The sequence below is a fragment of the Mercenaria mercenaria genome, chromosome 3, assembly GCF_021730395.1.
Source record: "Mercenaria mercenaria strain notata chromosome 3, MADL_Memer_1, whole genome shotgun sequence".
NCBI classification, from domain to species: Eukaryota; Metazoa; Mollusca; class Bivalvia; order Venerida; family Veneridae; genus Mercenaria; species Mercenaria mercenaria.
The window spans coordinates 2,277,497-2,290,041 of record NC_069363.1 but is presented as its reverse complement, the minus strand read 5'-3'; the positions used below and the strand labels follow the sequence as shown (position 1 = coordinate 2,290,041).

The 12,545-nt window shown below is 34.2% G+C and overlaps 1 pseudogene; it reads right to left on the bottom strand.

Annotated features, from left to right (window-relative positions):
- Nucleotides 1-3,841: 3,841 nt before the first annotated feature.
- Nucleotides 3,842-7,181, bottom strand: LOC128555438 (uncharacterized; annotated as a pseudogene).
- Between the last annotated feature and the right edge of the window lie 5,364 nt (nucleotides 7,182-12,545).

The window sequence follows — 12,545 nt, the reverse complement described above, 5'->3', positions numbered from 1 at the left end:
TAACTCTTTTTCTTTACCGGTGACCTATGATTTTTATTGCATTTTTTTGTTTCTTAGATGATTGTCCTTCAATATCCAAAGTTTGAGGAAATTCTGTTATTGGGAAATTTTTCGCACCAAATTCTAGCATACGTCCTTAAGATAACCAATAAACCAATGACAGCTTCCTATGTGGAACGTGTGACGTAAATTTCATCGTAGCTCCGCCTTTAAATCCTTTGACAGGCGGTATCTTGTGATGTGAACATGAAAGTGACTGTTTTCGCAAGTTTTAAGATTATACATGTCATTGGATATAATGACAGATGATTCAACAATTATCATCCGAATATTTTTCGCAATCAAGGAAAGACAATGGAAGGAATTAAGTCAAAAATTCTGCAACACGGTAAAATGCTTTTGAACAATTATCGCCGTACTGTATATTAATGTTTTATGTATGAAATGTGTTTTCTCGGGCGGAATATCGAAAAGACAATGCAAGAATTAATGTTTTCTGTCGTCACTTTCAAAATAGAACTTGTAGAGAAAAGTTTGAAATACCCTCCGTGCATTATTTCATCATGAGAGGACACTTGGGTAAGAACCACCGACCTTCCGTAAGCCAGCTGGATGGCTTCCTCACATGAAGAATTCAACGCCCCGAGTGAGGCTCGAACCCACATCGATGAGGGGCAAGTGATTTGAAATCAGCGACCTTAACCACTCGGCCACAGAGGCCCTGGTCACAATTTCAGAATCCCTCCCAGTCACGCCGAATGGCCAAAGGAAATCGGGCATCGATCCAAAATGGAAACCAGCATTTCCCTGGATGACAGTCTCAGATTGTGTTGTTTTATGTACAACAAACAGTGGACATTTTCAAAAACTTAAAATGGATAAGTTTTCAGCAAATAAACTCCACAGGAATAGAAGACATAAACTTTAAAAACAAATAGATCTGTGTGCAGTGCTAAAACTGTGTTGTTTTATGTACAATAAATAGTAAATGAACATTTTTAGCAACTTAAAATTGATAAACTTTTAATTGTCATTCAGCAAGTAAACTCCATAGGATTTTTTATGACCCAATGTCTTTATTTGTTCTTGTTGTACATGTAAATGATGCTTATTAATCACTAAAAATACCCCTATGTTTTTCACTCTGAAATGCACCAGAATGCTCCAAAATGAGTTGTAGTAACACAAAATTTTATGGGGTGACCCCCATACCCCCCACCGGGAGGGGACATCCCCTCCCGCACCCACCCCTTTGTTCGTCAAAAAATATCATTCTGCAACATGTCTTCAGAAAATCCTGGCTAGAACCCTGCTATGGAATTTTTGAAGTTTGGCAATTTTGTGTGTTTTTGTCACCAGATTTTGCGGCCATTTTCAACAGAGGTCCAGCCTTAGTTATACCCAAGATGACAGATGGAAATTTGTTTGACTATGTTTTGAATGAAGTCAGTCATTGTGAATCCAAAAATGTATGTTTTCTTTTTCAGGTGTGCTTCGTTACAGTTACAGACCGGTTTGGTTATTCGGGGTGCCACGACTTGTTTTAGGACTGCGAAAAAACTGTTTATTGCCACCTTAAGGTATGTTTTCAAATTTTCAGCATCACAATATGGGAATAAGTAGTCCTATTTCAGACTTTTACATGCATGTAGTGTCAGGAAAAGGAAAGCTTTCATTAATTTAATGCATATCTTGTATGTGAGAACTGATTGAAAAGGGGAAGTAATAAAAACTTTGAAAATAGGCACTTTTTACAAAAATTTTAAAGTTTGATTTTTTTTGTATGGAAATGAATTTCAGATACTTTATAATTCATTTTCTGAAAAAAAATATCAAGAATAAAATAGTTTTTAAGTATATTTTGTAGAAAATTTAGTGATTTTTTAAAAAAAATAATTTCAGAACAGATTATGGCCTCTTCATTTTTAACAAAAAGTCATGACAATGAGTGTTTACAAAAACTTAGAAACAGTTTATTCAGTAAGTGTGAGGATGTCAGCCAATGTCTGATATGGTCCCGGACTGTGTGAGCGATACGGCTTTGGCTATGTCAGAACCATGTTAGACGGAAAACGGGTCAAGCTGTTACGTCACCACCTAGCATTTTACCTGTCTGATCCAACAGAGCAGCTTGACAGTCAAATTCATGTGTCATAACTGACTGCATTAAAGTATCACACCTCTCATATGAACCACAATCAGTTAACAAAAATAGAAAGTCATGTCTTTTATGTAAAGAATGTAATGGTCATCGGAGATATGGGAGATGTATTTTTACCAGTAATATATCTTCTTCTTTTTTATCTTTTTTATGGGCATATATTTTATTCCACAAATCACATAAATATAATAACATACAAGCTCTATGGTTTTGAAAAGACTACATTAACAATGTTTGATATGAAACGACTTAAAATATCATAACTTTAAATACTACCTCTTATTAATTTTTTTATATAAAGACAGCTAAATTTCTATATGGACGTCATTCTCCAATCTTGGGCGGAGTACCATATTAATAAGTATTCTAATGGGTAATTAACCAAAAAAGGTACTGGCTGAATAGAGATCAATGTAAATAACCATCAGACTGCACCATATTCTAAGGGATATTTACCAAAAAAGGTACTGGCTGAATAGAGATCAATGCAGACGCCCATCAGATTACACCATGCTGGACTCTGTTGGCTCCACACCCGCAGCCAGTGTAGATCACAATCAGCCTGAAAAAAATATCAAGAATAAAATAGTTTTTAAGTATATTTTGTAGAAAATTTAGTGATTTTTAAAAAAAAATAATTTCAGAACAGATTATGGCCTCTTAATTTTTAACAAAAAGTCATGACAATGAGTGTTTACAAAAACTTAGAAACAGTTTATTCAGTAAGTGTGAGGATGTCAGCCAATGTCTGATATGGTCCCGGACTGTGTGAGCAATATGGCTTTGGCTATGTCAGAACCATGTTAGATGGAAAATGGGTTAAGCTGTTATGTCACCACCTAGCATTTTACCTGTCTGATCCAACAGAGCAGCTTGACAGTCAAATTCATGTGTCATAACTGACTGCATTAAAGTATCACACCTCTCATATGAACCACAATCAGTTAACAAAAATAGAAAGTCATGTCTTTTATGTAAAGAATGTAGTGGTCATCGGAGATATGGGAGATGTATTTTTACCAGTAATATATCTTCTTCTTTTTTTCTTTTTTTTATGGGCATATATTTTATTCCACAAATCACATAAATATAAAAACATACAAGCTCTATGGTTTTGAAAAGACTACATTAACAATGTTTGATATGGAACTACTTAAAATATCATAACTTTACATACTACCTCTTATTAATTTTTTTATATAAAGACAGCTAAATTTCTATATGGACGTCATTCTCCAATCTTGGGCGGAGTACCATATTAATAAGTATTCTAATGGGTAATTAACCAAAAAAGGTACTGGCTGAATAGAGATCAATGTAAACACCCATCTGACTGCACCATATTCTAAGGGGTATTTACCAGAAAAGGTACTAGCTGAATAGAGATCAATGCAAATAACCATCTGACTGCACCATATTCTAAGGGGTATTTACCAAAAAAGGTACTGGCTGAATAGAGATCAATGCAAATAACCATCAGACTGCACCATATTCTAAGGGGTATTTACCAAAAAAGGTACTGGCTGAATAGAGATCAATGCAAATAACCATCAGACTGCACCATATTCTAAGGGGTATTTACCAAACAAAAAAAGTACTAGCTGAATAGAAATCAATGCAAATAACCATCAGACTGCACCATATTCTAAGGGGTATTTACCAAAAAAGGTACTGGCTGAATAGAGATCAATGCAAATAACCATCAGACTGCACCATATTCTAAGGGCTATTTACCAAAAAAGGTACTAGCTGAATAGACATCAATGCAATAACCATCAGACTGCACCATATTCTAAGGGGTATTTACCAAAAAAGGTACTGGCTGAATAGAGATCAATGCAGACGCCCATCAGATTGCACCATGCTGGACTCTCTTGGCCCCACACCCGCAAGCAGTGTAGATCACAATCAGCCTGCACATCCATGTAGTTAGACAATGCTCTACACAGCCAGCAAACGTAAAACCAACCCTGCCAAGCTAGGCAATGATTAAGATGTAAACCAAAAATATGTATTTTCAAGCAACCAGTAAGGGAGATACTAAATTATAAAATAAGTTCTTTACTATTAGACGTTAATTTGTTATAAATGGTGAAAGGAGAATGATACAACTGTATTACATTGAAGTTGCTTTTATCTAAGAGATAATAGTAAAGCATTTCAAACTAGGCAATTTCCATGTTACGTTTGACAGATCTTAATGTTAACTTTTTATGAATAAATGTCTACCCAATTTTTACACAAAATGAAAAAAAAAATGGATAACACACATACACACATAAACAAGACAGTACACTACAACAGTAAAAGGATACCACTACTTCTGTCAATTTATGATATAGGAAGACATATAAGGGCGGAAAAAAAACACAAACATGTTATAAAGGAGACAAGATCAGTGAGAGTCTGTTGCAAGACTCATTTACAAAGTAAAATGGACCCTTGAACAAAGTGGAAGACAAAAAGCAAACGAAGTGGAAAACAAAAAGCAAACTATAAGTACTGAAGGTGAAAAAGGGAGAGAAAAAAATAGATGAACAGAAAAAGTTCAGTGCAGCCTGGAAAAAGATAATAGACCTCTAAATATTTAATTAATCTCTATTCAAAAGTAAAGAAGCATATTCACTCCATACTTCTCTGAATTTATTTAATTTATTATCTTTTTTGGCATTAAACATCTCTGTCTTCAATAAAAATTCCACTTCGGTTCTGAACATCACTATATTTGGAAATATATTATTCATTCTACATTTAAATATTGTATATTTAGCCACTAAAATTAGATTTGTTGTAGCTTGACTAAATTTTTCATTTCCCAAAATCACATCCACAATAGACCAGTTTGTATTTAAATTGGTACATTTGTCCCTTAGCCATCTTTTTACATCATTCCAAAAAGCAGTAGTAAATTCACAGTCCCATAGCAGATGTTTTATAGTTTCACTTTGTCTGCTACAAAAAGTGCACAAATTATTGTTTTTAATGCCCATTTTTTCTAACAGAGTTTGTTCCTAGTATTCTATGGTTTATTCTGTACTGGAACCACTGAAACTTTGAATTCTTACTGACAATAAATGGGAGTCTATATATAGATGACCAATTAAAGTTAACATTCAGGTTTAATTCTTCACACCATTTTCTATTAGAACATGGAAACTTACTAGATTTTAGCAGTGAGTCATAAATAAATCTACAACCTTTCTTTTTACTATTGACAATTTTGACTGACAAAGGTTGTACAGGACTGTCTTCTTTTTTTGCATGATGAGGAATTCTCAGACTGTTAAGAAAACTTCTAAAATATTTTGATTTTGTAGGAAATTTGTGTTTATATTATGCTTATTAATAAAATCATTAAAGGACAAGAAATTTCTATTTGCATCTAAGAAATCATTAACTAAAATAATGCCATTTCTTACAAATCTTGGAAAACAAATACTTGTTCTTCCAACTTTAAACATACTGTTATACCAGACAGGTAAGGAGCAAAATTCACTCCATGAGTTTGGGCATTGTAAGCTCAATTGTGTGAAACCTATGAATACATCTTTCCAGAACATGTTTTTGACGACAGTAGTTACTTTATTTTTCAAAAAATCATTTCCATATTTTGTCAAATCTTCCAGGAAAGGGTATATATCTTTCACTAGATTAAAATATTTAGTTTTGTAATTAAAGGTCCAATACTAAGGAAAGTGAACATTTTAATTTCTTTTAAAAAGCACAGAAACTATTTCATTTTATTGGAAAATGAAAGTTGGTATGTAGAAATTCGAAATAAATCGCAGTATATGTACAATTATTTTTCTATGAAGTATGAAGAAAGTTAAAAAGACCTGGGGGGTCATTCTGTCGATTCATTGAAATTTCAACATAATACACATACATTTCTTTGAGTTCCAAAGACCTTCTGTAAATTTTGACCTGCCAATCTTCATTATTAAGTGTCTTGCAGAAGTCTATGCACTGGCTATGAAAAAAATTGCCAACTCACTTTCCCTTAGTAATGGACCTTAAAGGTATCTTCTAAGCCGTGTTATCTTCAAAGCTGACATGAAAACCTCCAGATTTACCATTTGGAGTCCTCCATATTCATATGATTGAGTTATGATATTACGTTTTATTTTGTCAGGGCCCCCAGACCACAAATATTTGAAAAACATATTTTGAATTGTCTTGACAATTTCATCACTAGGGTTTGGTTAGGGCTGTCATCGATAGAAACAATATCGATGTATCAACGATATTTTTTTGTCGATCGATTATCGATTCCCATTTTCAAAAATCGATAGTTTACAGAGAGAAAAAACTATCTAGATAAACACTCAGACCCTCAAAAACTATTAAGTTCACAAAGTTGTAAGTTTGGATAAATGCAAAAGAGAAGTGAAGGCAAAATAAAAATGAAAGATTTTATTAATTTTTATTTATTTTTTTTATTTCATAAATACAAATACAACACAATCAAACAGTAATATGAAAAGTAGGCAATAAAACTAAAAATAGCATTTACAGGAAGGTATATAGTATGCATACGAACAAATAGATTGTTAATCTAACTTAATAATCGATATATCGTTGATATTTGTTGTCTTCTGATATATCGGTATCGTCGATATGCCTAAGACCCAATCAATGACAGCCCTAGGTTTGGTAGACTCATAATGAGGTGGTTTATTTTTGGTAATGCTAAAGTCTTAATCACCACATTTTTGCCAATTGGAGTGATTTTTCTTTTTGACCACTGAATAAATAATCTCTTAATTTCTTCAATTTTCAACAAATAATTAGTTTCAATAATGTTGTTCAGGTCAACAGTGAAAATAACTCCAAGTAACTTAAAAGATTCTGATTCCCACTGTAAATTGAGTTCAGGACAAATGCTTAAGTTGCTTTTTTTCATTGAACCAATCCATATAGCTTTAGTTTTTTCTACATTGATTTTAAGACCTGAAAGTTTAGCATAAACATTTAAAGTTTGCATGGTATTTTTCAAAGACTTTTCAGTTCCATCTAACATTATAGTAGTGTCATCAGCATATTGGGATAGTAAAAATACGATGTTGTTTAATCTGATTCCTTTAATATTTTCATTCTGTTTAATTAAAATTGCTAATATCTCAGCACAAAGTATAAAAATATAAGGGGAAAGGGGATCTCCCTGACGGCAGCCACGTTGAACCCTGAACCAATCTGATAAATGCCCATTAATGGTTACACTTGATACAATATCAGTATAAAATAATTTAATCCATTTTATAATATTTTCTCCAAAATTGAAAAATCTTATGACCTTCTACATAAATGTCCAAGAAATTGAGTCAAAATCCGTTGAGAAGTCAATTAGCAAAAGCATTCCTGGTAACTGGTGTTCTTCTGTATATTGCATAACATCAGTAATATATCTTGATATTTGCATGTTCTCTTACTGTTGAAGAGTTCCAGTTTTCAAGTTTTGTTGTTGTTGTTGTTGTTATTTATACTACTGTTTTTGTAAAAGTTTAGATTGCAAGTCCATAGTTATGTTCATCAGATACACCAGATGTAGGTGGTGAATGCACACTGCTGAGTTTTCCCGACAGAATCTGTGGTTACCGCTTAGACATCGTGTAATGTATTTAATGGCTAAACAGCCACTGTGTACAAAGTGTTGCCCATGAAGTTTTATAGCTCTGAGATGCTGTAACTCTAGTTGTACCCTGGCACGGATGCAAGCAGCAAGTTTCTGCATGTAGATGGATTTTGTGTAGTGTCTCAGAATATTTTGCAGTTTCAGTGAACGTATGTTTTCTTCAAGTGTTCGTAGCCATTGATAGCCTTTGCTACTTGTGTGCTTGCATCTATAGTTATGGATTGTATTTTTACTAGTCCAGATTGTGTTATTTTGTCGAGGCTTTCGTGTAGGAGTGATCGCTCACTGGAAGAAATTGAGGCCTCTGATTGGTAGTTTTTTTGTGCAGTTACTTGTATGATTGCAATTCTTTTTTCTGCAGTGCTTGTTAGCAATGGCAGTAGCTATAGGTAGAGATCTAGATGTTGAGAGATCATTTGTGACTCCGAAGCTTTGTTGTGCAGCCTCGAAGCCTCCACGAGGTCTTTATGAAAATGAGACGTTGAATTGAATGTGGACGCCATTGTTTGTTCCGGCAGTTTCAGACACACGCTTTACGTACCTTTGATTTTCAAACATTGCTTGTTCATTCAATGCAGTCGCTTTCTCACTTAATTTGTTCATCTTTTTTGAAGGCATGGCTTACTTGATGGTTTTGTATTCAGACAAGACATAACTAATGACAAATCCTCAATGCCAACTTTCGATTTCATCACAGGCAAAAGTAACATGTCATTCAGTGCCCCTGAAGTTGGACCTCTTGAAGTTGATATTGTATCTGACATTTCAAGTGTTGGTGTTTTAAACTTGCAGGTACTACATACAGCTGACAGCATTACTGTTAATCCTTTCTTTTATTAGTTTTTACAAAAATAGAAGGACAGCTACACTTATGGACCAGCTGAATAATCTGTTTAACTTTTCAATGTTAACAATAATGTTTTCATCTATGTCACCATTTAGAATTTTGTTCTGCTTTGTTTCAGATTGAGGTCTTAGCCTGTATGGAAGTGTATTTACAGTTGTAGTATCCGGGTTTTCATTTTCGGAAACATAAAGAACATCCCTTGCTTCAGTAGTGTTCAGTCGCTGCAGTCAAAGGTCTGGAGTGTCAGTCATTTCAACATTCATAATAGGTAAATTTTGCTTCTGCTTTCCTACATTGCCACTTTTAAACTGAGTCCTACATTTTCCGTGAGAATGCTTGTAGCTGTGTTTCCTTTTCAAGGTATTTCCTTTAAAAAAAAATTGTAGATTAATCCAGATTTTTACAATAATTTCAGTACACTATTTCACAGTGGAGTCTAAATCCTAAGTGATTCTACCAAAAGACAAAGTTGCTGCATTTGGAGTGGCTTATCACTGGGTAATTGTTACAAAAACTGAAAGCAGAGTTGGCTTATCAGGGTCTTTGGTCTCGGATTACATTATTAATGAGGTTCTTGACACTCTGTGGACTGTTTGTCTTTGGACAGTATTGCTAGTTTTCAAACAAGACCAGATGGATTACTTCCCTTTAAATACAAGGTAATTTTTATGCCCCCCGAAGGGAGGCATATAGTTTTTGAACCGTCTGTCGGTCTGTCAGTCTGTCCGCAATTTTCGTGTCTGGTCCATATCTTTGTCATCGATGAATGGATTTTCAAATAACTTGGCATGAATGTGTACCACAGTAAGACGACGTGTCGCGCGCAAGACCCAGGTCCGTAGCTCAAAGGTCAAGGTCACACTTAGACATTAAAGGATAGTGCATTGATGGGCGTGTCCGGTCCATATCTTTGTCATCGATGGATGGATTTTCAAATAACATGGCATGAATGTGTACCACAGTAAGACGACGTGTCGCGCGCAAAACCCAGGTCCGTAGCTCAAAGGTCAAGGTCACACTTAGACGTTAAAGGTAATTTTTCATGATAGTGCATTGATGGGCGTGTCCGGTCCATATCTTTGTCATTCATGCATGGATTTTAAAATAACTACGCATGAATGTGTGACTCAGTAAGACGAGGTGTCGCGCGCAAGACCCAGCTCCGTAGGTCAAAGGTTCTAAACTCTAACATCGGCCATAACTACTCATTCAAAGTGCCATCGGGGGCATGTGTCATCCTATGGAGACAGCTCTTGTTTCAGTCTCTCTTACAGCAGCTTTAGGTTATCTTTACATTTATAAGGTGCTAGTTAAAGAGTTGCTACTTCATTTAGGCATGTGAAGGCATATAGCTGACATATTTCTAAAGGGAAACAGTCAGTTGTCGTAACCAGAAATGACGAAAAACGCTCAAAAAAGCTGAAAATTTTAGCCAAGTCACATACATATTTTGTTGTTTTTCCAGAAGGGTAAGTGTCCTGAGCATTTAAATGTCATTTTCAGACTTTCTACTCATACAGAAGGAAGAATCAAGGGGTCACAAATATCCTGGATAAGATGTAGAAGAAAGGGAAGCTTTCAAACAGGTATACTGTTAGTAGATGTTTATGGCTAAATCTTGCTTGGAATTTCCCAAGATTATCGTGTTAGTAAAATGCATAATGCACAGAGAAAACTCAACACCAGGTTTGTTTTTATAGTTATTTTTATTACATGACAGTAGTACTGCTTGAATATGGTAGAATAATGGTTATCAGGCAAGATTTATATATTATCTCTTTAAGGAGGCAGTAAACAGTTTCTAACCTTGCAGTCGAATTGGCCAGGGTCAAAATGAGAAATTTAAGGTAAGTTAGAAAATTGGGTAGATTATTGGTCATGTAAATAATAATGAATGAAAGTTTTCTGTAAATCATTAGAATCAGAGGACATTGAAAATTAAATGTTCAGCCAGTCAATGATGTATTGTGAGTACCTGCTGAGAAATGGCGGTGAATGCGAAACTATGTCTTTTTTCAGCTAGTCAGGAAAACAGACGCTCATTTGACAGGGGCCTCAGTAGATTGTAAATAGCTCAAAAACGGTACAGATGGCACATACCTTTGAATACATTTTCAGATTCTGGTGTGTCTTGGAATTCTAGAGCAGTAAACTAAATGATTCTATCATTTGCAGGGAAGTTCCTATGGATTTTTGAAGTTTGACAATTTTGTGTGTTTTTATCACCAGATTTTGTGGCCATTTTCAACAGAGGTCCAGCCTTAGTTATACCCAAGGTGACAGATGGAAATTTCTTTGACTATGTTTTGAATGAAATCAGCCATTGTGAATCCAAAAATGTATGTTTTCTTTTTCAGGTGTGCTTCAATACAGTTACAGACTGGTTTGGTTATTCAGGGCGCCACAACTTGTTTTGGGCCTGCGAAAAAACTGTTTATTGCCACCAAAAGCAAAGTCTGTTCACAATTCTATTTACACCCTATGTTGTATGTAATTTTCCGTAATTCCTTCAAAAAAGCTGACAGTCAGCATATTTTTTATGATAAGTAACATCAAAATACAAGGAACTAACTCTGGTTAACCCTATTGCATCAAGTTAACAAAGTTAAAAACACTTTCAAATGACATTCCAAAAGTGTACCAGTATCCGGATAGCTCATTTTGGATATTTTTTGTACAGAGTTTTATAGCACTTTTCTGTCAATGAAATATTGACAAAAGACCTAATCAATGTAAAATGAATTTTGTTAAATGTTAGTTTACAATATGACCTGAAACAGACCTTTTCATTATGTTGTAACATGTTGCATAGTATCAAGCTTGTATACATATATTAAGGCGTCCACTATTTCAAGTTGACATCCTTGGTGACATTTTTAAGAAAAAGGCTTGAATGTTATGACCAGAAGTACAAAGTAATGTAAAAACCCATTTGAAAACTCTGTTACTGGTTTTGGGAAGATATTATTTACCACTTTATTCTTTGATAAGTGTGCAATAATCATAAATGTTATGAATACATAACTATAAACATCTGGGAACGCAACCATGGTAACTTTCCTGTTAAAAACAGCACTCTGCTCCTTTTTTGGCAGCCCTATGCCCCTTTTTGACAGCACCCTGCCCTTTTTGAGCTCTAGAAATAACACTAAGTAATGTTTAAAAAATTACATTAACTTGATACAATCTTAAAGTTAACATTGTTTTGCACTGTGTTGCAACTTTTACCGTGTAATTTAAAAAAAAGAATTGTATAATTTATGGTATTTCCTCAAGCTCAAATAGGGACAGATTTCAAAGTCATAACCACTGTACAAAATGTTCGCAAAGAATTCATTACACCAATAACTTTGATGAAAGAAACCTAGCTACTAGAAGTATTGGTAAACAATTATAAAATGCATATACAAATGCATATATAATTATATAATTTTTTTTTTAGGGAGCCTTAAGTAAAAGGTTTTAATCAGACAGAACATTGCTCCAACACTGAAACTTATGGCTGAGGCCTATGAGACTGTTTTAAATTTTGCTTTCTACATTCAAAAATAACCATGTGGCAGAAGTAAAGCCTACCTACATTTCTTCCACAATATGTAAACTAAAGAGTAAATGAGTAAAAGCAAAATAAAGAACTTTTTACTGCATATTACTTAGTATTTTCAAAGATGTCTAACCCTGCACCCTTCCATATCAGAAGTGAGATTCACTTTAAACAGCAAGAAATTGCTTATCAAATGAAAAATTTCCACTTTTGTACAATCAGTAATAAATCTTGAAAAAAAGTTTAACTTAGTAGAAAAAAAAAAGAAAAAGAAAAAAAGTTTGGTCCTAGTGCGGCTTAAGCCTACACCCTCCTGAAAAATTAAAGTAGGTTTATGGTAGGAATTAAATACTCTTTAAAA